Here is a 27,138-nt window from a genome sequence, read left to right on the forward strand (position 1 = left end):
TGTAGCAGTGGAAGAAAGACAGTGTTTTAACATTTTGGATTTCAGGTTAAAGTCTGTTCAATGATATTTTTATCTAATATAAACTTACATCTAATATTAACCTGCATTAATGCCAATGATCTTTTTCTTTAAAAATTATCAGGAACATATTAATAATGAATTTATTTTTGGTAGTAAAATGAAGCAGTTTAGGATTTAAAGTACGGAGCTATTTTGGAATGTGCTTGCTCTCAAGAAAGACCAAGCGAGATTAAAATAAATGCATTAATTCATTATTGTTCTTCTTGAGAATGAGCGATTTAAAGCAGAGAGAAACTTCAGCTCTATTTCAAAAGGTCAGTTGTGGTGGTATTTAAGAGGAAAACTGAAGTCACATTTTTAGTACTTAAGACTGATGCTTTATGTTAAAAGACTTTTCTGATGAGATCCTTTTGTGCCAACTGGAATCTGCTCTGAGTGGGTATAAAGTGGAAGAAAAAATAAGTTATTGTCTTTCACTGATCCTTTTAAATGCCTCAACTATATACATTCTTAACGGACAATAGAAATTTCTGTACCCTGGCTACATCTGTACTGGGACAATGCCCCCTTTCCAGTGAGAGACAGCTCTATGTATACCAAAACCTCTGTTAGTTGACCTTAGGGACTGTAACAAACTAGTCACCATGCAGAGGTGGTCAAAATAAGGAACTAGGCCTACCACACTGATGCATACATGTGGTACATGTCTGGTCTATGAAAATTAAGTCAACTTAAGGGAGGTGGTCAACTATGGAGGTTCTCCTGTAAATGAGTATATGCACAGAACTGAAGTTTCTAGGAAGGTAATTTTTAATTTGGCCTAAACCAAATACCAAAATAGCTTGGAATGTTCATTTTGGAAGCATTTTAGACATCACTTTTTAAAATTTCAGTTCCTAAAACCATAATCATCAAAGAAAAATGCTATAAATAATGAATATATATTGGCAAGAATAATGTTTATCTGTGACTGCCAAAACTTCAGGAGTACTGATAGAGATGGTGGTATGTCTATGTGGCCAGAAAAATCACTGTGAGATGAACTGTCTTTTCCATTCATCATTCATCATACATTATTTTTTGGTAGATTTGAAACCACAAGTACATCAGTGGGAACTTACTGCAGTAAGTTGGAAATACTGTAGTCAAACCACCAATCATGGCGGCTAGATTTCCCAGAATAAATTCATTGCTCTCGAAATTATGCCAACAACTTGGGATAAAAATATGCTTTTAAAAGTTGTAGATCAGCATAAAATGGAAAGCTTATTAGCAAACTTCAGTAATGTGGTTTGAAAATAGACAATTTAAATAGCCTTTTAGAGTAATTTATTTATCTTAGACATCGCAACACATAAGGTGTGGGCAAGCACTGTCAGTTAGTTACACATTCAATCAAGCTGGAGTTTGCATATAAATAACTTTATTTTGCCTAAATGAATTATGTTCACCAAACATGAAATCTCTTTTTGTATGAAAGATAGGTCAACACATACAGGTCACAATACAAATAGTTTTTCCCCTTAATTTTGAGATAGATAATGGTCTAGTTTTTTTTATAAGTTATTCTCAACTTCTTTCATACTTTATAATAATTGTGAATTAATATGAGCAAGAGCCAATGTGATTATAAATACACAAAAGTATGATTTTTTGAGTATTGATTCAGGATCAGAATCAGACAAGACCATCATCTTTTAAACTTTTATAGGAACCTTAATTTTTAAAAACAAAATTAAGGTACATTTTAAATCAATATACACCCTTTTGATTGAGAAATATTGTTATTAGGATGCTTCTTAACTCTACGAAATGTTATCCACCCAGTACTGCTGTATTCAACAAATTATTTTGCCTAAAGAACAATAAACATGTATATATTTTATTAATTTGCAATGAGGTCTTTACATGTAGCTTTTTATAGTTTTTCTATGCAGAAACTTTGCGTATACATACCGAGGGTGCCAAAAAATATATACACATTTTAAGAAAGGAAAAAACTTTATTAAATTTGTAATACTCAAGTCATGTTTGGCTTCTGCAATTATGAGAGATACAAGATATAAAATAGAAGATAAATGTTATCAGTATATATTGAGTATTACAATTTTAATAGTTTTTCTCCTTTCTTAAAATGTGTATGCATCTTTGGTGTACCCTCTTTGTGTATGTGTATGTGTGTTTACAAATAGACTTATCTTCATTAAATGTGTTTCTGTGTTTTTATGAAAAAAATTATGTGAAATTATTTTCTATATCTTAGTTTTCATGTGTATTTCTCAACTCTACACAATGCTTGTTCACTGTACATCAGGAGTCCCCAAACTTTTTGGCACAAGAGACCAGTTTCATGGAAAACCTGTTTCCATGATGGGTGAGGGGGTGGTTTTGAGATGATTCAATCACATTTCATTCATTATGGGCTTTATTTCTATTATTATTACATTTTAATATATTACAGTGACTGCCGCACTGGAAATAATATCTTTTTTCCTAGGTACCACAGTGTTTTATTTGGTCAAGAAAGGTCGAGAGTTGTGAGTTATATATGCTTCACGCGGCCTCAGGCTCAAACCTTAGCATAAGTTTAATACAACTCACATGGCAGTTAATGTGATTTTATGATACATACACACACACCCATATGAAATAAATCTTCAATTCACCATAATGCAGAATCAGTGGGATCCCTGAACTTGTTTTCCTCCAAACAGAGGGTCCCATTGCTAGCATCACCTCCTTAGCTCCACCTCAAAGTATCAGGCATTAGATTCTCACAAGGAGCACACAAATACTTCACACGTGCAGTTTACATCAGGGTTCGCATTCCTTTGAGACTCTAATAATGCCTCTGCTCTGACAGAGACAGAGCTCCGAGGTTGATGTGAGCTATGGGGAATGGCTGTAAATATATATGAAGCTTAACTCACTGCCCCACGGTCACCTCCTGCTTTGCTGGGTTCCTAATATCCCATGGGCCGGTATCTGTCTGTTGCTGTGGAGTGTGGGACCAGAGCACTACATACTTTTTATTAGTTTACCCTTATAAATGAAGTCTTTTTTTAATCACCTACTAATTGAACTCTACATATGGAACTATTAATGCCAGAAAAATTTATCCACTATGTTTTATTCAGTTCATTCTGTACAACAGAAGTCATCTATTTGTCTTGTGATGAAGGGATCATTTACTATACACTGCTCTACCATAGATTTGTTGCAGTGTAAATAAAATGGGGCAAATTAACTAAAAGAAACTTCTGAATGCCTGGGTCATGATTCCTTATGCCTACAGAGGTGAAAGTGGGTTTTCATATGAAAAGTGGGTTTTCATATGAAAGTGGGTTTTCATATGGGATTTCATGAAATCCACAGGTGTATATATTTTCTTATTGAAATAGGCTGTTCAAGTCTGAGTTCTATTGTATTTCTGCAATGTCTCACATCATTTCATGGACTATCTTAAAATATTTTTGACAAAATAAGACAATAAAATAATTTTAGGAATATGTTAAGAAACAGAAGGTAATATTTTCAAGATCAATTTTGTTTTGTTTAAGAGACAAAGTTTCACACTATCACGCAGGCTAGAAGGCAGTGGCCAGTCACAGTGTATTGCAGCCTGGAGCTCCTGGACTTAGGTGATCCTCCCACCTCTGTTTCTTGAGTGGCTGGGATTTTACCTGTGTACCATCTCATCTGGCACTATGAAAAAAATGGGGGGAGGGTCTGGCTATGTTGGCCAGGTTGATATCGAACTCCTGGCCTCAAGTTGTCTTCCCAGGTCAGCCTCCCAGAATGCTGGAATTGCAGGTATGAACCACTACACCTGTCCAAGATGAAAATTATTGTCAATATTAACTATGATTTAATGAATATGAATGTCTATAAACTCAAACTATAAAATACATGGAACTATTATGATTAAATTGAATTGACAGAAGACTTCTTACTGAAATTTTAAAATTCAGGCATATATGAATTATATCATGCTGATCATGTAATCGACTATGGATTACATTCTACATTAAATTTTAAATATTTTAATCCACAGCTATTATATATTAACATGCTTGTAATTGCTAGTTGTAACTTTGGTTGTAAATCTTTATATAGTAAAAATTACATTCAACAAAGTTAACTTAATGATTATGTGTTGAGTTTATCACACTTTATGTAATTTTAATGTATTTTATAGTGGACTTTAAGGCAACTTTATTGCACTAATGAATCTCAAAAGAAAACATATATGATAAAGTGTTAAGACTTTGCCTACACTGATGATATCAGACTTTTCCTCACTAAAATTTCTATATTGCATAATAATATTTGGGTAAAATCCAAGATACTGACAATTGTTGGTGAAGGTATGGGGCAATAGAATTGTGATGGTCACATGAAATGGGAACACAAACTTTGGAAGACAGATTGGCAATTTCTTATGACACTAGATATACTCTCACCATTCAATTCAGCAATCACCCCTCTAGCTATTTACATAGCTTATTTGAAATGTATACCTAAATCAAACCTTACATGTTTATGCCAGTTCTAGTCATAATTTCCCTAAACTGTCTATAACCAAGATATTTTTAATAAGTGAATATATAAATAAAAAGTGGTACATCCACTAATGTGCATTCATATAATATTATTCAGAGAAAAAAATTGACCTATCAGCCATGAAAAGACATGGGTAAATATTAAATGTATATTGTTACCTGAAAAGAGCTACTTTGAAAAGGTTACCTACTTGATGATTGTAAGAATCCAAGGCAAAACTATAGCCAAGGTAAAAAGATCAGTGTTTTCCAAGGGCTCAAAGGGCGCAGAGAGGATCTACTAGCTGAGGCACAGGAAAACAGTTCTGGCAGTCAAATTACTGTGTTTAATACTAAAATGGTGAGCACATGACTTTGTGCATTTGTCAAAATCCATAAACTTTACAGCACAAAAGTGAGTTTTAGTGTACTTAAAATTTAAAAAATCATTTATGACATTGGGCAGGGTCTCAGGATGAAATGCAGATTGCGACAAATCTGCAGGTTGTTTCATATTGTGAATATGAATATGAAAATGTTTCATATTATGAAACAACCTCCCAGAAAGGGGTGAGAATAAAGACAATGACCTAAGAAACATTGGAATAAGTGGAGTATGCAAGAATAGTGTAAAAGGAATTTCAAGGGAGCTTTTGTACTCTAGCTGATAAAGTTGTTTCCCATGTGGTATGGTTAAGCAGTTCTGATAAAACTTATATGTATATTGAGCTTGAACAATAAGGGATCATATAGTAAGTAGGTGGTGGTGGCTAGGTTTCTCCCTGTTAGAGTAAAAGATACAGATAAGAGGGGAGAGGCTAGAACCATCTAGGTGAAAATAGATTAGATTTAAAGATATCAGAAAGAACTCAATTTTAGTTTAACATGGAGACATATACTTACACACAGAAATATTTATAGGCCTGTGTGACTTCATTGTTAATGATACATGTATCATTCTATGCTTTGTCAGCTGAGAGGATCTAAAAACAATATCAGCTCGGCACCTGTAGCTCAGCGACTAGGGCACCAGCCATGTACACCGGAGCTGTAGAGTTCAAATCCAGCTCAGGCCTGCCAAACAGCAATGACAACTACAACCAAAAAAAAGCTAGGCATTATGGCAGGCACCTGTAGCCCCAGCGACTTGGGAGGCCCAGGCAAGAGAATCACGTAAGCCCAAGAGTTTGAGGTTTCTGTGAGCTGTGATGCCACAGCACTCTACCCAGGGTGACAGCTTGAGACTCTGTCTCAAAATAAATTAATTAATTAATTTAATTAAAACAACAATATCTTAACAGCAATGTGTAAAAGCTGGTAACAACCTTTGTGGACACCTGTTACCCAAATCTTGGTTTCTAATACCATTCTTCAATAAAAGGAACCAGGGAAGAAAATATATCAGATAACCATGGGTCATCTTAGAGCATAAAATGTAAGGGATTGCTTAACAGGAACAAACAGAAAAGAAATAAAAGGAATGATATGATGATAGAGGTTAAGACAAAAGGACACAAGAGTCTACTAAAATATCTTCTAAGGTCTAAAGACAGAACAATTTCAGCAATAAAAATAGCAGTATTCGATTATAAATGAAATTTTAAAGTAAGTATCCATGAGATACTTTGCCATTGATGAAATGGAGCATGACTCCCCACTCCTTAAGTATGGGCTGTGTTTAGACAAGTACAGTATGGTATGGAAAGAATACATTATGAAAAGGGGAGGAGGGATTAACTTTACAGTGGAGATGGCTGATAAAGGTTATTGCTCATATTTACAGTAAATGTTCTTGAAATGTTGGATGAAAATGGTAATTTACCTCTGACTGCTTCCTTCCCCAAACTCATAAATCCCAATGGAAGAAGAGCTGACTAGTACTACTGAAAATTATCAAGGTCATCAAAACCAAGGGAGTCTGAGAAACCATCCCAGCAAAGAGGAGCCCAAGGAGATGTGACTATTACAGGTAACGTGGTATTCTGTATGGACCCTGGAACAGAAAAAGAAAATTAGTTAGGAAATATAAAAATCTGAATCATTTAAGAATGTTCATTAATACTGATAATGCATCAGTATCAGTTCATTATAATAACAAATGCACTAAAATGTAAGATACCAATAATAGGGGAAGATGTGGAGGGAATGAAAACTCTACTATCTTGTGATTTTTCTGTAAATCTAAAACTTCTGAAAGTTAAAAGTTTAATACTTAAATTTTAAATAATATGTATTATGTAAATATTAATTAAACTGACATTTAAATAACATTTACCTACTACTTGAGAGATATAACAACCTAAGTGCTTGCTGGTTAAATGTTTTTTTTTATTACCAATCAATTTTTTTTAATATATCTATAAGAACAAGAAAATTATCTAGAGAAATTTTCTCTCTATGACTATTTTATCCTATGACTAACCATTACAAGAAAGTCCTGTTTAGTCTAAAATCAATAAGAGAACTATGAATTCAAAAACACAGAAATGATAATAATTAAAGCAGAATTGAGTAAGTATTAATTTTACAGGTACTCAGTGAAAAAACATTAGATGTTTTTATAATGTAAAAATGCTACAGAATTATACTTCCCTATACTATTCCAAAGATTCTATTTATGTCAATTCTAGAATTATTCAGTGTCTTCCAAGGGATAATAAAATCACCTTGACAAATAAGAAAACAGTTATAATATATCATTAAGGTTTTATAGAGGGATAGGCATAAATATACTATTGTGTGGCCATAGAATAAAAATGGAAAAAATAAAACCATGGAGAGGAATGAATAAAATACTAGTCATTTATAACGGATGCCACATAAATATTTTGAGTAGATCAATTTTACCAGCAATTGGGGGGTGGTAAGAAAGTATAAACTTACATTATATCTACCCTCAAGAAGAATTTAATCAAGTCAGAGATATCATATTTTCATACTTGAACAACTCAGGAACAATTACCATAAGGGTCCTGAAAAGGTCTTTTAATTTAGGTCAAAGTGACTGCTATTTGTTGATTCTGTTGGTTAAGTCACCCAGGCAAGAATATGCTGTGTCAACAATCACCCCAGAGTATCACTGACTAACAGCAAAGGTTATTACTGCTTCACATTATGTATCTATTATAGGTTTTTGCTGTTGTGCTACAAGGAAGTGCTATACAAGGTTAAAGAATCTTTCTCTAACTAGGGAGTTATAGATCTCCTAGCAAAGAGAAAAGCAGTGTGCTGAACCACATGTTGACTCAGCAATTCTGCTTGGCGTGTAGCACAGCCCTTCTGCTCAGAAGTGAAAGCCTGTTATTTTGTTGCCCAAAGTAAGTCACATGCATACTCCTGAATTCAACAGGAAAGGGATGTAAAGAGGAACACCACAAGGAGGGGAGCAAAAAAACTCAGAAATCAGTAATGTAATCTGTGATACTTATTAAATGGTTCCAATATTTATTAACTTTGTGACTTTAGGAAAATCACTCAGTATCTTTAGGCCTCCACCCACTTACCAATAAATAGAAGCAGTAATCAGTCATGGAATTAAAGATAAATGAAAATATAGATGTAAAAGCCTTTAAAATGAGATAGATAGTAAATGATAGCTATTATGTAAGTGTCAAATGTAGGGCTACTGTAAAGAAAATGAGAGTCTTAGTGAGAGAGTCTTTAGCTCAACTGAAATTTTAGACAATAATAATACAGCATTAAGGATATTAACATAAAGGGCCTAATTTTGTATTTTTTCTGCTCTATATATCATCAAATGACTTAATTAACATTTTGATATGTTTGCAGAACAATTTTATTTTCTATAAAATATTCTTCAATTTTTAGCTATTCGCTCTATATGATGTATCATGAAAGTGAGATTCAATCTTTCCAGGGTTAGATGTCTAGAATTAAATAAATCATAGCAAGATCTACATAATTGAAAACAGGAATATTGGTCTGTTACTCTGCCATAACAGCCATTGGCATGGCTTTTGAAATGAGTCTGTGTCTGCCAGAAGTCTTGGTGCTGAGCATAGCTAGGGAACCAAGATCCCACAAAGTATAATCCAGGTTGTCTTACTGGTAAGCCAAAAATCCTGTGCTTTTTCTTTGGTTTGAAATTTATCTCAAAGAAGAATTCAAACCAAAACCAAACTTGGCAGAAAGTCTTAGAAAATATGAGTACTCAGATAATGCTGAACTGTACATGACTGCTGACAGGGTGTCTGTTTAATTTTGCTTCCTTAAGAATGGTAGACACTGAGCAGAAAGTAATTGTATTTTGCTTAAATGCACTACCCTTATCTTTTTTTTACTCTTGAAAATTTGAGCATTTGATTTCCATCATGGAAAGCACTTGCAATACTTTCTTCTTTACAAGTTACAAATTCATTTTCTCTCACCAATAAATCTCTCACATTTGTATAGTTTTTCTGTTACTGAAGTCTTACGTCTATTGTTACTTTAAATGACATCTTCTGCCTTTCCATTTAGTTATTAAGCTGTTTACTAATTGGCAGCCATGAAGTAAGAACACGTTTTGCATTTCCCTTCGTGTTAGCACAGTGTGGATATGAATAGAAGGTTACTAATAAACACGTGTTTTGTTTATGAACTGTTTTCAAATGATTTGCAGATCTATCTCTACATGCTTGCTCATCATTTTTCCTGATTTTCTTGCTGTCATATCTTCAAAATTATATTTTCCTCAAAAGCAATTATGTTCTTGAGGAGTGACCCAGAAAAAATATGTGATCAATTTTAAACAAGGGAGTAGAAACATTTTTAAATATTTTAAAGTTAGTTGATGTAGGACTTTGATAATAAAGGCACTATTTAAATTTGTATTTGTCTTATATGATTTTCTCAAAAGATATAATTGTGATATTCCCAGAGCTGAGGCAACCTAGCTGTTTTCCTCATGTGATGTCAAAATTGAGCACAGAATCTTTTAGAAAAAAATGTGAGGATTGGGTAAAACAATAAAAACTGAGATTTACTATAGAATACCCAGAATGGAAGATCTGGAATAAAACAGACAAATGGACTTCAAATCAGAGCAAGAAAAGAGGATGAATAAAGGAGAGGCTGCCCAATTTGGGCTTTCCGGGCTATGCCAATAGGTATGTCAAGAGCACACTCAGCGGGGAAAAGCCATGCGGAGCAGCAGCCTTCAATATACAGATGAACCAAAAGGTAGATTACTTCACTGCTGCAGAATTGTAGGTGAAAAACTTGGCACAAAGGCCTAGGATTACTTGGAGAATTAGACCCAGGGAAGACCTTCACTTTGGAAAGAAGAACATTGGGAGATGAGAGTCAGGTTAACATCAGAAAAATTCTGCACAGTGTTTAAAGTATATGCTAAAATAATTAAGATACAACAAAGTAACAGGGCTGATTCCCTGGGAAATAGACTCTGAGATGGATCTTTACACATGAGTAGCTCAGTGGGGACTGCTTTTGGTGATAACAGCATTGGATGAGGGAGAGAAGCAGAGATCAGCAAAGAAAGATCTTGAATTGTGGTGCAAGAATGGTTTCAACGATCCAGCAAGGAGCTCTGGACCTTCATAGACATCCTGGATGGAGAGGAGACAACTAGTCTTCTGTGTCCCCTCATGATTAGTTATCATGTGCAGTTTGTTTCTAGAGAGTAGTAGTTACTTTCGGTGAGGAAGCCTCCTTTGGCTTAATGCAATTCCTGTGGAAGGATTCTAGCAATTCTGGAAACTAAGAACCAGCGCTTTGGGAAAATCCTTTTGTGGGGGATATGTGAATCTAATAAGTTTAACCCATTGGAAACTGTTCCTCCATGGTTCTGGTAGATCTTCCTTTCCTGGGATAATATGCAGATAATATGGTTTTTAGTGGGGAATACCAGAGCTTCCACCACTGAAGCTGGTATTGGAGAAACAAAAGGGATCTGTCATTTTCTTCTATGACTGCGGATTCTAAACTTCTGTCATAAATGGACGAATTCCAGTCTAAATGTTTATTCTAGTGGGTGAGCAAGACCATCATTACTACAGGGACCAAGACTCTGGACATCAGGAGTAGTTTAGATTATAGCTACTATATTTATTTGTTTACCATTAAAATTGAGAAAGGGAATTTCTCATTGTTAAGCAATGTTCTAATGGATCACTTGTTCCACTGTATACAAGGGACCCTGTCTCCATTTGATGATCAGTAGAAAATTATTCCTGCCAGATGGTGACTCCTTTCATTGCCAGAAGATCTCTAATGCCTGAAAATAGCATAAATAGCTTAAAATTTAAGAAAGGGTATTCTTGGTTTTTTAATGATGGGCGCATGTCTGCACCAGGAATCAAGATTGCTGCAAGAATTGGAAGGACGAATTCCTCAAGCAGGTCACTGGGAGTGAAAGTAGGCAGGATAACATTTACTTGGTTACAAGTACCATACATTCTACCTGTTAGTGACACATCACTGATAATGGTAATTGATTGACTGATACCCTGCATTCTGGTGGTTGCTGTTCATGCATACAGGAAATCATCTCCAAATTCATACCTGAGCTGAGTTGTCAAAAGGCATCATGCTATCAGGAGTAGCTTCTTTGGGGTTGAACCATATGTGATTGAGCTGATGGATCTCATGGCTAGAGGAACACCATTGCACTTTCTGTGCTACAGTAGTCCCTGAGATCTGGTAGGCATGAAAGTTGAAAACCATACCCAAAATAAATAATGATTGTAGTCAAGTCCATTACGGACTCTAGTCTACTCCTTCTAGGGTAGAAATGGTCTGATATAATCACCTTGCCATCAAATACTACTTTCATTCACTTCAAAGAACGATGCCAATTCAAGGAATATGGGGATGTTCTCTATTGCTGGTGTATTAGACACCTGGTAGTGGCAGTGGCTAGATTATTCTTAGAAAGTGCGCTCTTAGGCTGGGGTGCAGTGGCTCATGCCTGTAATCCTAGCACTCTGGGAGGCTGAGGTGGGGGTGGATAGCTTGAGCTCACAGGTTTGAGACCAGCCTGAGCAAAAAAGTGTGACTCTGTCTCTACTAAAAGTAGAAAAACTAAGGCAAGAGGATCACTTGAGCCCAAGAGTTGGAGGTTGCTGTGAGCTATGATGCCACAGTACTCTAATGAGGGCTACAACTTGGGGCTCTGTCTCAATAAAAAAAAAAAAAAAGAAAGAAAGTGGGAGCTCAGGCTTCTGGACTTAGGTATATCCTCCTTCCCTGTCACCAAGCTGTAAGATATTCTTATATTCATTTTAGCTGTAGATGTCAACTGGCACATTTATTCTATCTACTTAGTCATTTGTTACCATTTCCATGTTGATTCCCTCTATGGGATTTTAGCATGTAATATGAAAATCTTTGCATGTCATCCTCAGTCCCATGGTGCTATCCACATGTCTTAAATGCAGAGCTCCTTGTCCTTGATCTTCCAATACTTTTCTAGTTCTCTTACCAATGAACCAATTTTCTCACTGTGACCTTGAGTCTGGATATATTTCTGCCAGAAACCACTCCCCTTTCCTCATAAAGTGGATGACCAGGTGCAGCATCAACGCTCTCCCCATTTGGAGGCTTTACCATCATGGCTATTTGAATTCATGTCCTTCTCACATGTGAAATGCATTCATTCCATGCCAGTAGAGCCAAACTCCTGTTCCAGATAAACTTAAAAGTTCTAAGTACCAAATGTCAGGTAAGTTAGAGATAGTGACACTCAAGGCAAAATTCACCATGATATAATTCTTTCCAGCTAAGAGCCTATGAATGTAAGTTATCTAATTTCAAAATACAATGATAGGACAGGAATAAAACATACATTTCCATTCCAAAAGGGAGCAACAGGAAAGGAAAAAGGGAAAACAGGTCCCAAATAAGTTCAAACCCAATAGAGCAAATATCATTAAGTCTTAAGACTCCAGAATAATAATTCATTCCCCATGCTGCCTCCTGTATACATAGTTATACTCAGACATCCTTACACTTATGGTTTTGCTGGGCTTGGCACACATTCAACTCTGGTAGCTCAATAGTTCTGGGGTCTTGGTGGCAATCCAGCTTCTCTTACTCCATCAGGCTCTGTGTAGACAGGGACTCTCTGAAGCAGGTCTCATACCACAGTCCTGCTCAGTATTGTCCTGGTAGAGGAACTCTGAGGTGGCTCTATGTCAGTGGCAGGTTTCTGCCTGAGTCCCAAATCAATTCAATGCGTGCTTTGTGATCTAGGTCGAGGGCACAGTTCTCGTATTTTGCACACCTGATGAATAAGCATCCCATTCACGCCACCAAGGGCCTCTGCGTGTGCCCTCTAGAGCCATGGCATGAGCTGCATCCGGGCTTCCTCGAGCCACAGTTTGTGCCACCAAGGTCATAAACCATGTCTTTCAGATTGGTGGGTCAAGCTGCTCCTGGTGCCACTTGAGCCACAGCTGACACAACCAAAGAGAGCTGCATTAAGATGCAGAGAACAGAATCCCATGATGGCTTTTCATTAAGCCTGTGATGGGCACCTGGGTCTGTCCTGCAAAACCATCTGCCTTCCTAGTCCTCTGAGCTTGTGATGTGAGGGACAGATTAGAATATCTGTGAAATGTTTTGGGTTCTCAAGCATGAACTTTGTAGAAGACAGTATCCTATTGCAATGCCACGTAAAATAAACATAGATACACTTTGCTATTTGCACATATGTGTAGCTTCAATTATATGACAGTGTGCAACTTCCAGTGTGTCACCTTCCAAGAACAGTCAATCAGACATTACATGTGCTTGTGGTGACCTGGTGAGGCACCGATTATCAATAATATTTCAACCTGCCACAGCAATGTTCAGCATTTAATGTTATTTAGAAGTCGGGTAAGCATCCTTATTTGATTTGAGTATTTTATACCTCACTGGTGCTTCCTGCACTGTCCACTGTGCTGTACAATTTGCCCTCCATTTCGCCCTGCATTGCAGCCAAGATTTAGAAGGGCTCAGACCTTTCCTTCTGTTTTTCTGACAGTTAATATTCAAAAATACCGTATCTATTATTTTATTAATCCCAGCATGGCTCATAAAATGTCTTAAAACCCCCCAAAAGAAAAATTACAGATGTAGGAAAATGATAAGTGGACAGATGACTACTTTTTTCCTTGAAGCAAATCGTAAGGCACTCTGCTTAACTGGTAGGGAATTTGTGCTAGTTTTCAAAAACTATAATTTGAAAAAGGCATTACATGCTACAACCTGCTGCCAAATTCGGTGCATATGAAGGATTGTGTGATACGGATATAATGGCAGAACTGAAAAAATTTGTCTTCTCAACAAAATCTTTAAAGTTACAACTCAACAAATTCCATTGCAAAACCTAGTTATGTGGCAGCATATTTAATAGGAAAGAACCATTTACTAATGGTGACTTTGTTGAGCAATGTATGGAAAGCATGGCAATTATAAATTGCCCAGTATAAAAGGGTGATACTGTAAAATCAGTTTGTCTCAACAGACAATAGCCAAAAAACCTGGAAAATCTTACAAAAGAAGTTCGGAGCATAAAGATGCTAATTGTGTATTTTACGTTTTGGCAACGGATGACAGCACTGATGCTATAAATACGGCTTAATTTGCCCTTTTTATTAGAAGTATTGATGACACATATAATGTCACTGAAGAGATGGCTATATAGTGGCATTAAAAGACACAATTAAATCAAGAGATTTATGTGGAACAGTAAAAAATGTTAAAGTGATTTTCTTTATCCATTTCAACATTTCTGGTATAGTTACTGATGGTGCCCTGATGAAAAGAAGGATTTGTAAAATTAATAGAAGATGATGCAATAGTTGCCCCAAACTCACATTTGATGAAGTGTCATTGTACAGTAAATCAAGAAAATTTATGGCCAGAAACTTGAAAAAGGCTAATGTCGTGCAAATCATCATCAAACCTGTCAATTTCATAAGGGCCAAGGAACTGAATCATTGCCAACTCCAGGAATTCCTTAAAGGTATTGAAGCTAAGGCAAAATAATCTGCTTTTTGGAAGTAAGATGGTTAAGTGAAGGCCAAGTACAGAAAAATTTGTATGATTTATGACGTGGTTTCAAGTCGTTAATGTAATCGAAACCAAATTTGTGCCAGAAGTTGACAATGAAAACCTGGCATATAGATTTAGCATTCTTAGTGGATTTAAACTCTCATTTAAATTAATTAAACATGCATCACTAGGGTGAAAACCAACTCATCAACACAATGTTTCAAACCATAACAGCATTCCAAAGGAACTGAAATTATAGCCAGCTCAAATTAAGGCAAACAATTTTATGCATTTTGACACATTGGTTTACCATTGTCCTGGGAACAATAAAAAACATGCAAACTTCTTTTTTGATATGATATGAAAATTGTAAAACATTTCCCAGAAAATAATCACTATTTTGGTGCATTTGTAACTCCATTTTCAGTTAGCATAAATGTGTTACCTGCAAATTTTCATATTCATAGAGCTACAATCTGACATTCAACTTGAAGATAAATTTAATCCCATCTCTTTACTGTATTTTTATAGGTCCTATATTTCCAGCTCAAATATAACTTGCTTCTCGATCCCACCTTATTCATGTCATCACTTTTTGGTAGCACTTTTATTTGCAAGCAACTATTTTCAAGAATGAAGCACATTATTAGTAAAATTAAAACCCAAATATCTGATGACCACCTTGAAAAATCACTTAAAATTTCAACTACTTCCATCAGACCAGTTATTGATGCATTAATTTCTCAAATACATTGTTAAATGTCCCATTAGTTTTACGTTGCCCCTTTTCTTTTACTTGTATAATAAAAAAATCCAAAAAAGATATTTTGTTACTTAAGATAGTACATTTCCAATATTAGTGGTCACAGACTTGGGACCTGCTTGATGATTTTAAAAAACTCTCTGCAGGGACCACTACAAAGTTAGGATTATTACGTGAGGTTTTTTTTTGCTTTACCAATTTTGTTCTCAGAAGTGTATTTCCTATCGCTGTAGTTAATGGGATAGCCTCTGGATGATTCTAAGAAACAGCTGGGAGTTTTCTGGCCATACTTATTTTATCCACTCTAGTCAGACTCCTATAAGCCTTTTTATATCCTCTTTTACCATATATCTTAGAAATTCTGTCATGTGTATTTCACATTAAAGGGCTGTCACTTCCTTGAAGCTTCTAATAACTATCTCATTAGCCCGTTAGCATTGTCTTTCCAGGTTATAACAATTACTTGGTGTGTATTAAAGGAGAGTGATCCCATATGAATAAACTCTCCCTTACATACATTGACCATTTGTTTCTTTTTTTTATTATTTTTAAATTGGCACATAATGGTACATATTTATGGGATTTACATATATTAACTAAGATTAATTAACATATACATAATCTCAAACATTATCATTCATTTGTGATGGCAACATTCACAATTCTGTCTTGCAGTTATTTAAAAATAAACAAAAAATTATTAATTATATTTAACCTACAGTGCTATGCCACACTATCTAGCTGTAATTTTTTATTAACAAATCTCTCCTTATTCCCCCTCTTACCATTGCTATCCATTGGTAACCACTATTTAATTCTCTACTTCTATGAGATCAACTATTTTAGCTTCCACATGTGAGTGAAAACTTGAGGTATTTCTCTTTCTGTGCCTGGCTTACTTCACTTCACATAATGGCATTCATGCTCATCCATGTTGACACAAGTGACTTGATTTTACTTCTTTATGGATGAATAGGATTAAACTAATGGGACATTTGACAATGTATTTGAGAAATTAATGCATCAATATTCGATTGCGTATCTATACCACATTTTCTCCATCCATTCATCTACTGATGGACACTTAGGTTGATTCTGTTTCTTGGCTATTGTGACAAGGAAGTGCAGATATCACTTTGACAGACATATTCCTTTTCCCTGAGATATATAGCCAGCAATGGGATTGCTGAATCGTACAGTAGTTCTATTTTTAGCCTTTTGAGGAACTGCCCCATTCTGTTTTCCATACAGTTGTACTAATGGACATTCATACCAACTCTCTATAAATATCCTCTTTTCTCTGCATTTGTTATTTTTTTGTCTTTTTAATAATAGTCTTTCTAACTGGAGTGTGATTCTATTTCATTGTGGTTTTAATTTGCATTTTTCTGTTTAATAGGAATCATGAATTGTTTTTATATGCTTACAGGTCATTTGTATGTCTTCTTTTGATAAAATGCCTCTTTAGATGAATTATCCATTTTTAAATCACATTATTTATGTATTTTTGCTGTTGAGTTGATCAAATTCTTGTATATTCTACATGTTAATATCTTGGGGGATGAATAATTTGTAAATATTTTCTCTCATTCTGAAGATTGTTTCTTCACTCTGTTTATTGATTTCTTTTGCTGTATAAAAAAACTTTTAGATAGGTACAATCTATTTTTGCTTTTGTTGCCTTTTTGGGTCTTAGCCATAAAAATATTCTCCTGTAACAATGTCCTGGAGTGTTTCTCCTATTTTACTACTAGCACTTTTATAATTTCTGGCCTTATAATTAAGGTTTTCTTCTATTTTGAGTTTATTTTTTATATATAATAAGAGGTAACGATACGGTTTCATTCTTCTGCCTGTGGATTTCCAGTTTTCCCCAGCACCATTTATTGAAAATGCTGTCATTTCCCCAATACTTTTTCTTGACATTTTTGCCAAAAATTAGTTGACTAGACATATGTGAATTTATTTCTGGTGTCTATATTCTGTATATGGTATTTTGGTAATTATAGCTTTGTAGTATATTTTGAAGTCAGGTAGTGTGATGTTTCCAGCTTTATTCTTTCTATGCAAGATTGCATTGCCTGCTTAGGGTCTTCTGGGATTCCTTTCAATTAAAAAATAATATTTCTATTACTGTGAAAAATGGCATTGGTGAGTGTATGAAGATTGCATTAAATCTGTACATTACATAGGGCAGTGTTATATTAATTCTTCTGGACAATGGATATAAAAATGTATTTCCACTTTTTTTTGCATGTTCAATTTTTTTCACCAGTGTCTTTTAGCTTGGATTGTAAAATGCTTTCAGAATTTTTGGTACATTTATTCCCAGATATTTTTCTTTTTCTTTCTTTTTTTTTTTTGGTAGTTATTGTAAATGGGTTCCCATTTGAAAATACTATTTATTTTTGTATATTGATTTTGTATTCTGCTACTTTTAGTGAATTCATTTATCATTTGAAAGAGTTTTTTGGTGGTGTCTTTAGGTTTTTTTATATATAAATCATGTCATCTCAAGCAGGACAATTTGATTTCCTCATCTCCAATTTACATGTCTTTATTTCTTTCTCTTGCTAATTGCTTTGGCCAGGACTTCCTGGATTATGTGTTATAAGAGTGATAAAAGTGGGTATCCTTGTCTTGTTCCTGTTCTTAAAGGAAAAACTTTCAGGTTTTTCCCATTGGGTATAATGCTTGCTATGGGTATGTTATATAAAATCTTTGTTGTGTTAAGGTATTTTTTTCTACCTAATTTGTTGAGAGTTGGTATAACGAATTTTATCAAGTTATTTTTCTGTTGATTAACATGATAATATGGTATTTATCTTTTATTCTGTTGGAATAATTTGCAGTGTTTATTGATTTGTGTATATTGAACAGTACTACCATACTTGCATTCTCAGTATAGGTCCTGCTCGGTCATGGAGTATAATCTTTTTGATGTACTTTTGGATTTGGGTTTCTGGTATTTTGTTGAGAATTTTTGCATTTATATTTGTCAGGGATTTGCCTTGTACTTTACTTTTTTGGTTGTTGTTGTCCTTGTTTGGTTTCGTATCAGGGAAATACTGGCCTCTAGAATAAGTTTAGAAGAATTTTTTCCTCTTCAATTTTTTGGACTAGTTTAAGAAAAAACTGGTGTAATTTCTTCTTTAAAAGTTTGATATATTTCAGAAGTAAAATCACGTGGGCTTTTCTTAGAATTTTTATGACTGATTTATTCTTGTTATATATTATTTGGCTGTTCAAGTTTTCTATTTAATTTTGGTTCAATCTCCGTGGGTTGTATATTTTCACAAATTTAACCATTTACTGTAGGTTTTATGATTTGTTGACATACAGTTGTTTGTAAAGGTCTACTGATTTTTCATAGTTTCTCTTTTACATTTCTGATTTTATCTATTTGGATGTTCCCTTTTTCTTACTATAGTCAATGGTTTGTCAATTTAGCTTATCTTTTCCATAAACTAATCTTTTATTTCTTGATTCTTTATATATTTTTTAGTCACTAATTTCTGGTCTATTCAAGTCCATTGCCCACAATGAAATGGGATTACTTGTTCTTTTCTTATTAAGCTTGAGTTCTCTGTTGATTCTGGTTATCAAACCTTTGTCAGAAACATAACCTGCAAATATCCTCTCCCATTCTGAGGGCTGTCTGCTTGCTTTACTTACTGTGTTCTTGGCTGTGCAGAGGCTTTTAGTTTGATCAGGTCCCAGTAATGTATTTTTGGTGTTGCTTCAATTGCCTGGGGGGTCCTCTTCATAAAGTATTCTCCCAGGCCAATTTATTCAAGTGTGTCTCCTGCACTCTCTCCAAGAATCTTTATAGTTTCATGTCTTGAGTTTAAATCTTTTATCCAGTGAAAGTCAATTTTTGTTAATGGTGAAAGGTGTGGGTCCAGTTTCAGTCTTCTACAAGTTACCAGCCAATTCTCCCAGCACCATTTGTTAAATAGTAAATCTTTCCCCCAATTTATATTTTTGATAGGCTTATCAAAGATCAAATGATGATAAGTATCTGAGTTCATCTTTTGGTTCTCAATTCTGTTCCATACATCTACCTCTCTATTTCTGTGCCAATACCATGCTGATTACCTCAGGTGCTCTTTGGAAACTGGGGAGTGTTCCACCTGAGCTCATTCCAAACCAGAGTTAACAAAGCAGCAAATGTTTTTCACCCTCAGAGACTGTGCCTCTGCCCCAGCTGCTCTGCTCATCTGGTATCCCTGCAATGCAAGATCTAGCTCCCTCTGGAGTCCACAGAATTTGGGAGGTGTCTCTCCGAAATTTAACCCTATTAATACTGCTCCTAGGTGGGAGATGTCTCCACTCGGGTTCCCACACCTCCCCCCATCCTACGGAGATCCAAGCCTCTGCCTGCTGCTGAGTTGCTCTTTCTCAGAGCCAAGCTAGCTACCTCTCCCCCTCAATGCCCCCCCCACCCCGTGCCTTTCTGCACTGTTACCAGATTCACAGTTACAGTGTAGCTGTGCTACCTCAGACCATGCAATGTCCAGGCTTAACAAAGAAATTTGAACCTTCTAGTCTCTGCAAGGGTTGGACTTCTAGATGGCCAGACCAGGAGGAAGGGTGGACTGGGAGTTCAAAGTGACAGGGAAAATATCTGTTCAACTTTATGCCAGATAAGAGAATACCCAGGCTCACAGCAGGAACTCTGTGGAGAAGGAGTCCCAGCTTCCAGCAACTTGCTCCTGTGGGGTGAGAGAAGAGGACCTCAGTTCACTGCTCACTAGTAAAGATCTCACAGCAAGCAAGCAACTCTCTTAGGGGAGGGGATGGGCACGCATCCTCATTGGGGTGGGTTCTGTACCTGAAATTTGTTTCCTTGGAGTTTCAGCTTGCCTCAGCAGAGAAGACGTGCACTGTCAATCTCTTCTCTCAGCTCAGCTCCCACCCTTCAGTTTTGTTGGGTTCTTTCTGGCCGTTATTTCTCACTCTGGATGGGAGGTTCTTTTGAAAGCTGGCTTCAGTTGGCTATCATCCCCCACTTCCCTTTGCTCTTGTTGAATGTAAAAATTAGAGTTAGGGAAAATAGCCAACCCAAGGTTTTAGCAGCCACAAGGCATATTGAAACAAAATGAACAAACAAACCTAAAAAACATCAGACACACAAACACACAAACAGACACAGAAACAAACAATCAAAAACAAAACCAAACAAACAAACAAAAAAACTTGAATAGCCTGATGTAAGCACTCTCAGGAACCATAAGAGAAAAGGGAGGGCTTGGCACCTGTAGCCCAGTGGCCAGGGCACTGGCCACACACACCAGAGCTAGAGGGCTGGAATCCGGCCCAGGGCCCTCCAAACAACAATGACAACCACAACCATAAAACAGCCAGGTGCTGTGGTGGGTGCCTGCAGCCCCAAGCCACCTGGGAGACTGAGGAAAGAGAACTGCTCAACCCAAGAGAATTAGAGGTTGCCATGAGCTGTGATGTCACAGCACTCCACCAAGGGTGACACAGTGAGACTCTGTCTAAAAGAAAAGAAAAGAAGAAGAGAAAAGCAGAGAAAAAATAATAATAATTTAAAAAATTAACAATAACTCCTACATGAAAGTAAAAAGGAAAAAAGCATAAAGAATGAGGAAAGAGAGAAAAAAACGCAACAAAATTATATATATATGTCCATCCGTAGGGATAGACTCTAGTAGGAATGTATTTATGTTGCAATTTACTTTCTGGACACCAGGTGGCCCCGTGAGTGGTTCCCAGGCTTAAATTGTTCTTGATAATTGTTTGCCTGAATACCCGGCTTGGTGCCTAGACCCTGCCGACCTGCTGATTTCACTGATTTGACAGGTTTCACAAATTCTCCCTCCAACAGTTCCCATGAAGTGAGGGATATCCTGGGCCAGTTTTGAGTGTAGGACGACTGTCTGAGGTGAGACTCAAATCGCTGTGCCTGGCCCACTCAGAAAGGTGCCTGCAGCAACTGCCACCTCCCAAATTCCAAGTCAATGGTCTCTTCTTATCCAGGATCTTTCCCATCTTGAGTGTCTCTCCCTCCACCTAACCACGGTGATGTTGCACCAGAAAGCTCTCCACTCTGGCCATCTAATTCCTCTAGGGAGTCCACCCTTCACCAATCTTTCCACACAAAACCTAGTTTCCCCACAAACTGGGAACTGCAATCCTCTGTGGTGGGGCTGGTTGCCACCACTGCTGCCCCAGCCACTGCAGCCACAGGGCAGAACTTTTCCTGGCAGTCTCTGCAGCTCTGGATTACACTCAAAGTCCAGCAATCCACCACCTCGTTACATACCCCAAACTGCCACTCCACACCAATATTCCACCCTGGAAATGATCTAGCCCACTCACTCTCACCTGTTGTTCCAGGAGAGCTGAGCTAAACATCCTTCTCGTCTGCCATCATGCTCTGCCTCCAATATTTTCTTTATATGTTTGGGTACTCTGGTGTTGGTTGTACATACAGTATATTTATAATGTTATGTATTCTTGTTTAATTGATTCCTTTATCACTATATAATGACCTTTTGTCTCTTTTTACAATTTTGACATAAAATCTATTTTATTTAATGTAAGTACAGTCTACTCCTGCTTGTTTTTGATTTGCATGAACTATTTTTATCTCTTCACTTTAAGTCTACATGAAGCTTTGCAAGTGAAGTGACTTTTTGTTGGGAGCATATAGTGGGCCTTAATTTGTTTACTGTTTTCTTACTATTTTCTTCCCCTTTATTGTGCTTCTTCATAGTTTATTATTTTTCTGTCATGATAAGTTTCATTTGTGTCTTTTTCATTTTTATATGTGCTCTATTAGTGAGTTTTATACTTTCATGTGTTTTCATAATACTAGTTATCATCCTTTCACTTACAAGTGTAAAACTCCTTTAAGCATTTCTTGTAAGATTGATCTAGTGCTGATAAATTCCTTCAAGTTTTGCTCATCTGGAAAGACTTTCTTTCTTTTTTTTTTTTGATAGCTTTGCTGAGTATAGTACTCTACTTCTGTCAGCAGTTTAAATGTATCACCCTTTTTTTCCTGGCCTATCGCATTTCTATTGAGAAATCTACTTACTCTAATAGAAACTCTTTTACATGGGACTTAATGGGTTTCTTCTTTGTTTTTTTTTGTTTTTTTTTTACTCTTTTTTTGCCTCTGAAACTTTTGACAGTTGACTATTGTGTGTCTCTGAAAGGACTTATTGAGAATCTTTGGGATTCCTGGAATCTGGATGTCTACAGTTCTCTCAAGATTTGGGAAGTATTCAGCTATTTTTTCACTAAGCAGGTTTTCTATGATTTCCTAACTTTTCTCTTCCTAGAATCCTGTAATGTATTTGTTCACTTAATGATGTCCCATAGGTCCAGTATGCTTCGTTTTTTCTTTTCTTTATTTTTGTCTTACTGAGTCATTTCGAAAGAGCTACCTTCAAGTATGGAAATTCTTTCTTTTGCTCAATCTAGTCTACTTTTGAAATGTTCGATTGTGCTTTTTATTGTATTATTTAGCTCTAAAATTTGTTCGTTCTTTTTGATGTATCTATCTCTTTGTTAAATTTCTCATTTAGATCATGAATGGTGTTCCTGATTTGGGGAATTGTCTTTCTGTATTCACTTTCCATAAGATAATTATATTGAATTCCTTTATATGCATTTCATAGATTTTATTTTTGCTGGGGGCCTGTTATTGGAGAATTATTGTGTTCCTTGGGAACTGTCATGTTTTCTTGCTCCTTCTTATTTCTTATGCTCTTAATGAACATCTATACATCTAGTGGAATCACCTCTTTGAATTGTATGGAGTACCTTTTGAAGTTAGGTAAGTTTGTCTTTCTGTAAATGTTACATGTAATGTTAGCTGAGAGGCTTTGCTATTGAGTGGATGTAATAATGTAGTGTTTGATATCTTTGGCTGTAAGCAATGTCAGCAGTAAATGACTCAAGGGCCTAGAATGCAGATGTTTGTGAAAGTAGTGATGTGGCTTTGCTGGGCATGGTGGGGCTAGTGGTGGTAGGTGCCAGATGGGCATATTCTCAATCCCTGTGAGCCACAAGCATGGCTTGCAGTAGCTCTCCTGTGGAGGGGAGAGGGTAAATGGTGAGGGCAGGAGCTGGGTGACTCACTCTCAGTACATGGAGAGTATGCTGATTGGCTCTTTAGTCCTGAGGCAGCCCCCTACTATGCTGGATTGCTTTTCTTTTTTAGGAATATATATTGCTGTTTGGGTTCAAGGGCAAGGGTCACATATTCACCAGTGAGTGAAGCTGGAGTCATGGTGCTGTTGGTTTTATGTGTGGTTTTGGTGACATGACAATAAAGCCTCAGGGATATGGAAGTAGAGAAACTATTAGGTCCCCCAACAAGATGTAGCATAACAGGAGCTCCATTCTCCAAATGGCACTATGACTACTCTAACTTAGATTGTGAGGAGTGAGGGGACCCAGTGTAAATTCCCTCTCTGGATCAATGCAGCCACATGGACTCTAGGCAACTTCCTATCCTACTTTCAGGGCCTGTGAGACTGTGAAGCTCTCCTGTAGCTAGGCTCTCAGGATCTTCAATAGTAATGGGAACTGATTGATGGGGGTCGTCCTCTTAACTTTCCCACAGTGGAGAATTTCCTTCTCTCAGTTAATGCCAGCTGGGTGCTTAGCTTCCCTCTCTATGTTGCCCAAGTTTCTGTGCTTTAGAGATTTTCTTTTTTCTTGCTGAATTTTAATGTTTTCCCTTAAACAGTGTAATGAAAGTGCAGTTATATATTTATTATTTTTGTTTTTCTTCATGAAGGATAGGAGTGTTGGTGACCTTTGCTTAGCCATCTTGATGACTTCCATACTGAGTTTTTCTTCTAACCCCAAAGTATTCTTTTAGTTCGTCCCAGTGTATGGCTTCAGCAGCATCCTTGAAATACAGTGTGGAATGTTATCAGACTCAGTACTTCCTTTGCCAGGTTATGTTATGCTTTGTTCTAGTTAGCCCAAATGTACACATGTAAGTACATTTTCCTACAGGGATGCATATTGTTTTGCACATTTAAGAATCCTAACACTTGTACTTGAAAGCAAATGAAGGTTGAAAATATTTAACAGGGAAATTTAGGCATCTTTGGCACACTTAGAGGGTTCAAAGTGATCTGAATATTCAACTGTTTAATTAAACTGGCCCATATATCCTATTTCATGTTTCAGATTTTTATTTCTTCTTGTCAGATAAAGGAATAAAAATCCTTGATTTTTTAATTTAAATTTCATTAATTTATTTTTTATTTCAGGTTGATATAAGGATACATACAATTAGGTTATGATGTTTGTGTTTGTAAGGTAAACTTGGGGAACATTCTCATAAGTAATGTATCACAAATGGAAAAACAAGCATCACATGTTCTCAATACTAATTTGAAACATATAAACTGACTGTAATGTGCTCACAGGAGAGAAAAACTCAATTAAATTCACAAAGGGTGAAGGAGGCTTGGTAAGTTCCCACCTAACAAGTACAAAAAGCCTTAATCTTGACATAACAAACTTTCAGATTTGTAAATCCAGTCCTTACTGAAAGCAGTGCTCCTTTAACTTGTAAGCTTTATCTTCTTCAGCTTTTTTCTGCCTTTTACATATAGTATAAAAGAGTTGCCTAAATTATCCCAAGGCACCCTGGATTTCATAGTTTGCCTTAAACTGGCCATCAGATTATCAGGCCTCTGTTACTTTCTCTAATGTATCCACTTGCCCAAGTGATATCTATTCAATATATAGTCCTTACAATAATGATTTTCTTCAAATCCTTAAATACCTAACTTATTTCATTTGCCAGCATATTACTTCCCATGAGTATGCCCTCCTATTTCATCACTTTTATCAACTACACTGCTAATGCATTCCAGACCCATTTGCAATTTACCAATCAGCAGTGATTGGACTCGGCCAGTCTGCCAGCAGTGACCTTGCTTTAAAATTTCGCTTCCGGTTTTTTTTTTTAATCTAAAACCATTCCCTATTTTAATTATCATAGGTCAATTTCCTATGGAAATAGACCCTACTTTGGAAATTTACAACAACAATACCTGTAAAGTAATGAGAAAAATAAGATTGGGCATTGGTTTTTTTATTGCAACAAAGACCTCAGATGATTCCATAGGAAACTCTATAGCTGAAATGTCCTTGTAGAAATATTTTGAATTAGAAAGAATTTGTACTTCCTGGTTAGAAAGGTTGGTTTCTGGTTATAGATCAGTCACTATATGGAGTCCTTCTTAAGATGGGGTGTGTAATGTTATGCGAGGCAGCTTATTCTGGCAGAGGAAAGTTCCTTCAGAGGAACTCAGCTATGCTCCAAAACAGGGCAACCCGCTTATGGAGGTATCTGAGAGGCAGAGGCACCACATCCAGCATCACCCTCAAACACTGTGCTTGATTTATATAACAAAATAACCTCACACAGCAATAACCTTGGAAAGATACTCTAATATAATGTTTCTTCTGACCATCTATGATAGACAGTATTTTAAGATGGCCCCCAAGATTCCCATTCTCTGGTATAATTCCCAGTTCTTGATGTGAACAGGACTGGTGAATATGTGAAATAATTTCCATAACTATGTTACTGGTCCATGGAATGAATTAATGAAAAGGAAGATTATTATGAGTGGCCCTGGCATAATCAGGTGAAACCCAATGTAAGAGAATGAACTGTCACATACTGTCCTGCTGAGTTCTAAGAAGCAATGACCATGTTTTCAGAAAGGGGACTCAAGTCTTAAGTAAGACAGTAGTCTCAGACAAGAGCTCAGTTTCAGATTGTGTGTTGGCTGAACACAGAGAATCTAGTTAAGCTGTTCATGGACTTCTGAACTACAGAGACTGTGTCATAATATATGGATGTTGTTTTAAGCCATTAAATTTACGGAACTTTGTTATGTGGCTATTGATCACTCATCATCAACATTTAACACACTCTACAGCTCAACTTCAACTTACCTATCCCATAATATTTCTCAAGATTAGTCAAAATGAAAACATTACTTCAGTATTTTCCATCTTCTTTTATTTCCCTCCAAACACATGGTTCTCATTCATGCCTTTGTGTTTATTCCCAGGATGTGCTATTTATGTGGAAGCGCCTTTTCATTTTCTCCATTTATCTAAATATTATATATTCTTCAAGACCCAAGGTATATATCTGCTATAAAGAATTTTACCTATGTTTTTTCTTATATCTTATTACACCTATAGGCTCTAATCAATTATATGGCAAATGTATCTAAGTACAACCCCATTGACCTTTTAGATCTACCTCACAAAATGTGGCAAAAATTGAGAGAGAGATTCTATGCCTTCCTTTTCCTCACTTCTTTGTTGACCCCATATCAACATTAAGGAGAAGTTGGCACTAAACTAGATGGATACACCTTATATAATAGGATTGTCATAAACAAGTGGTTATAGGAGGTAAGAGGGGCCATATATATTATTTAATCTAATCACTTCATTAATGATAAAATTGAATCACAACTATTTAAGGGGCCAAGCATCTCACAGTTAAATTAGAATTAAGAAGAAATATATTAGAATTTCCAATCTAATAAGTTTATATTCAGAAACATATCTAAACAAATCTAATAAGTTTATAGTCAGAAACCAGGAACCTAAAAAATGAAAATGAGATCTGTGCTTGTCTAACTCAAACTAATATTTGATTTGATTTATAATGAATGGTGGTATATTATAGTAGTTAAATAGGGAACTCTAAGTCTCTAAATATTGGGTGTGATTTTATATTTGTCACTGGTGAAGTGTCCTTTTTCATTATAATTATGAAAG

The sequence above is a fragment of the Nycticebus coucang genome, chromosome 7, assembly GCF_027406575.1.
Source record: "Nycticebus coucang isolate mNycCou1 chromosome 7, mNycCou1.pri, whole genome shotgun sequence".
NCBI classification, from domain to species: Eukaryota; Metazoa; Chordata; class Mammalia; order Primates; family Lorisidae; genus Nycticebus; species Nycticebus coucang.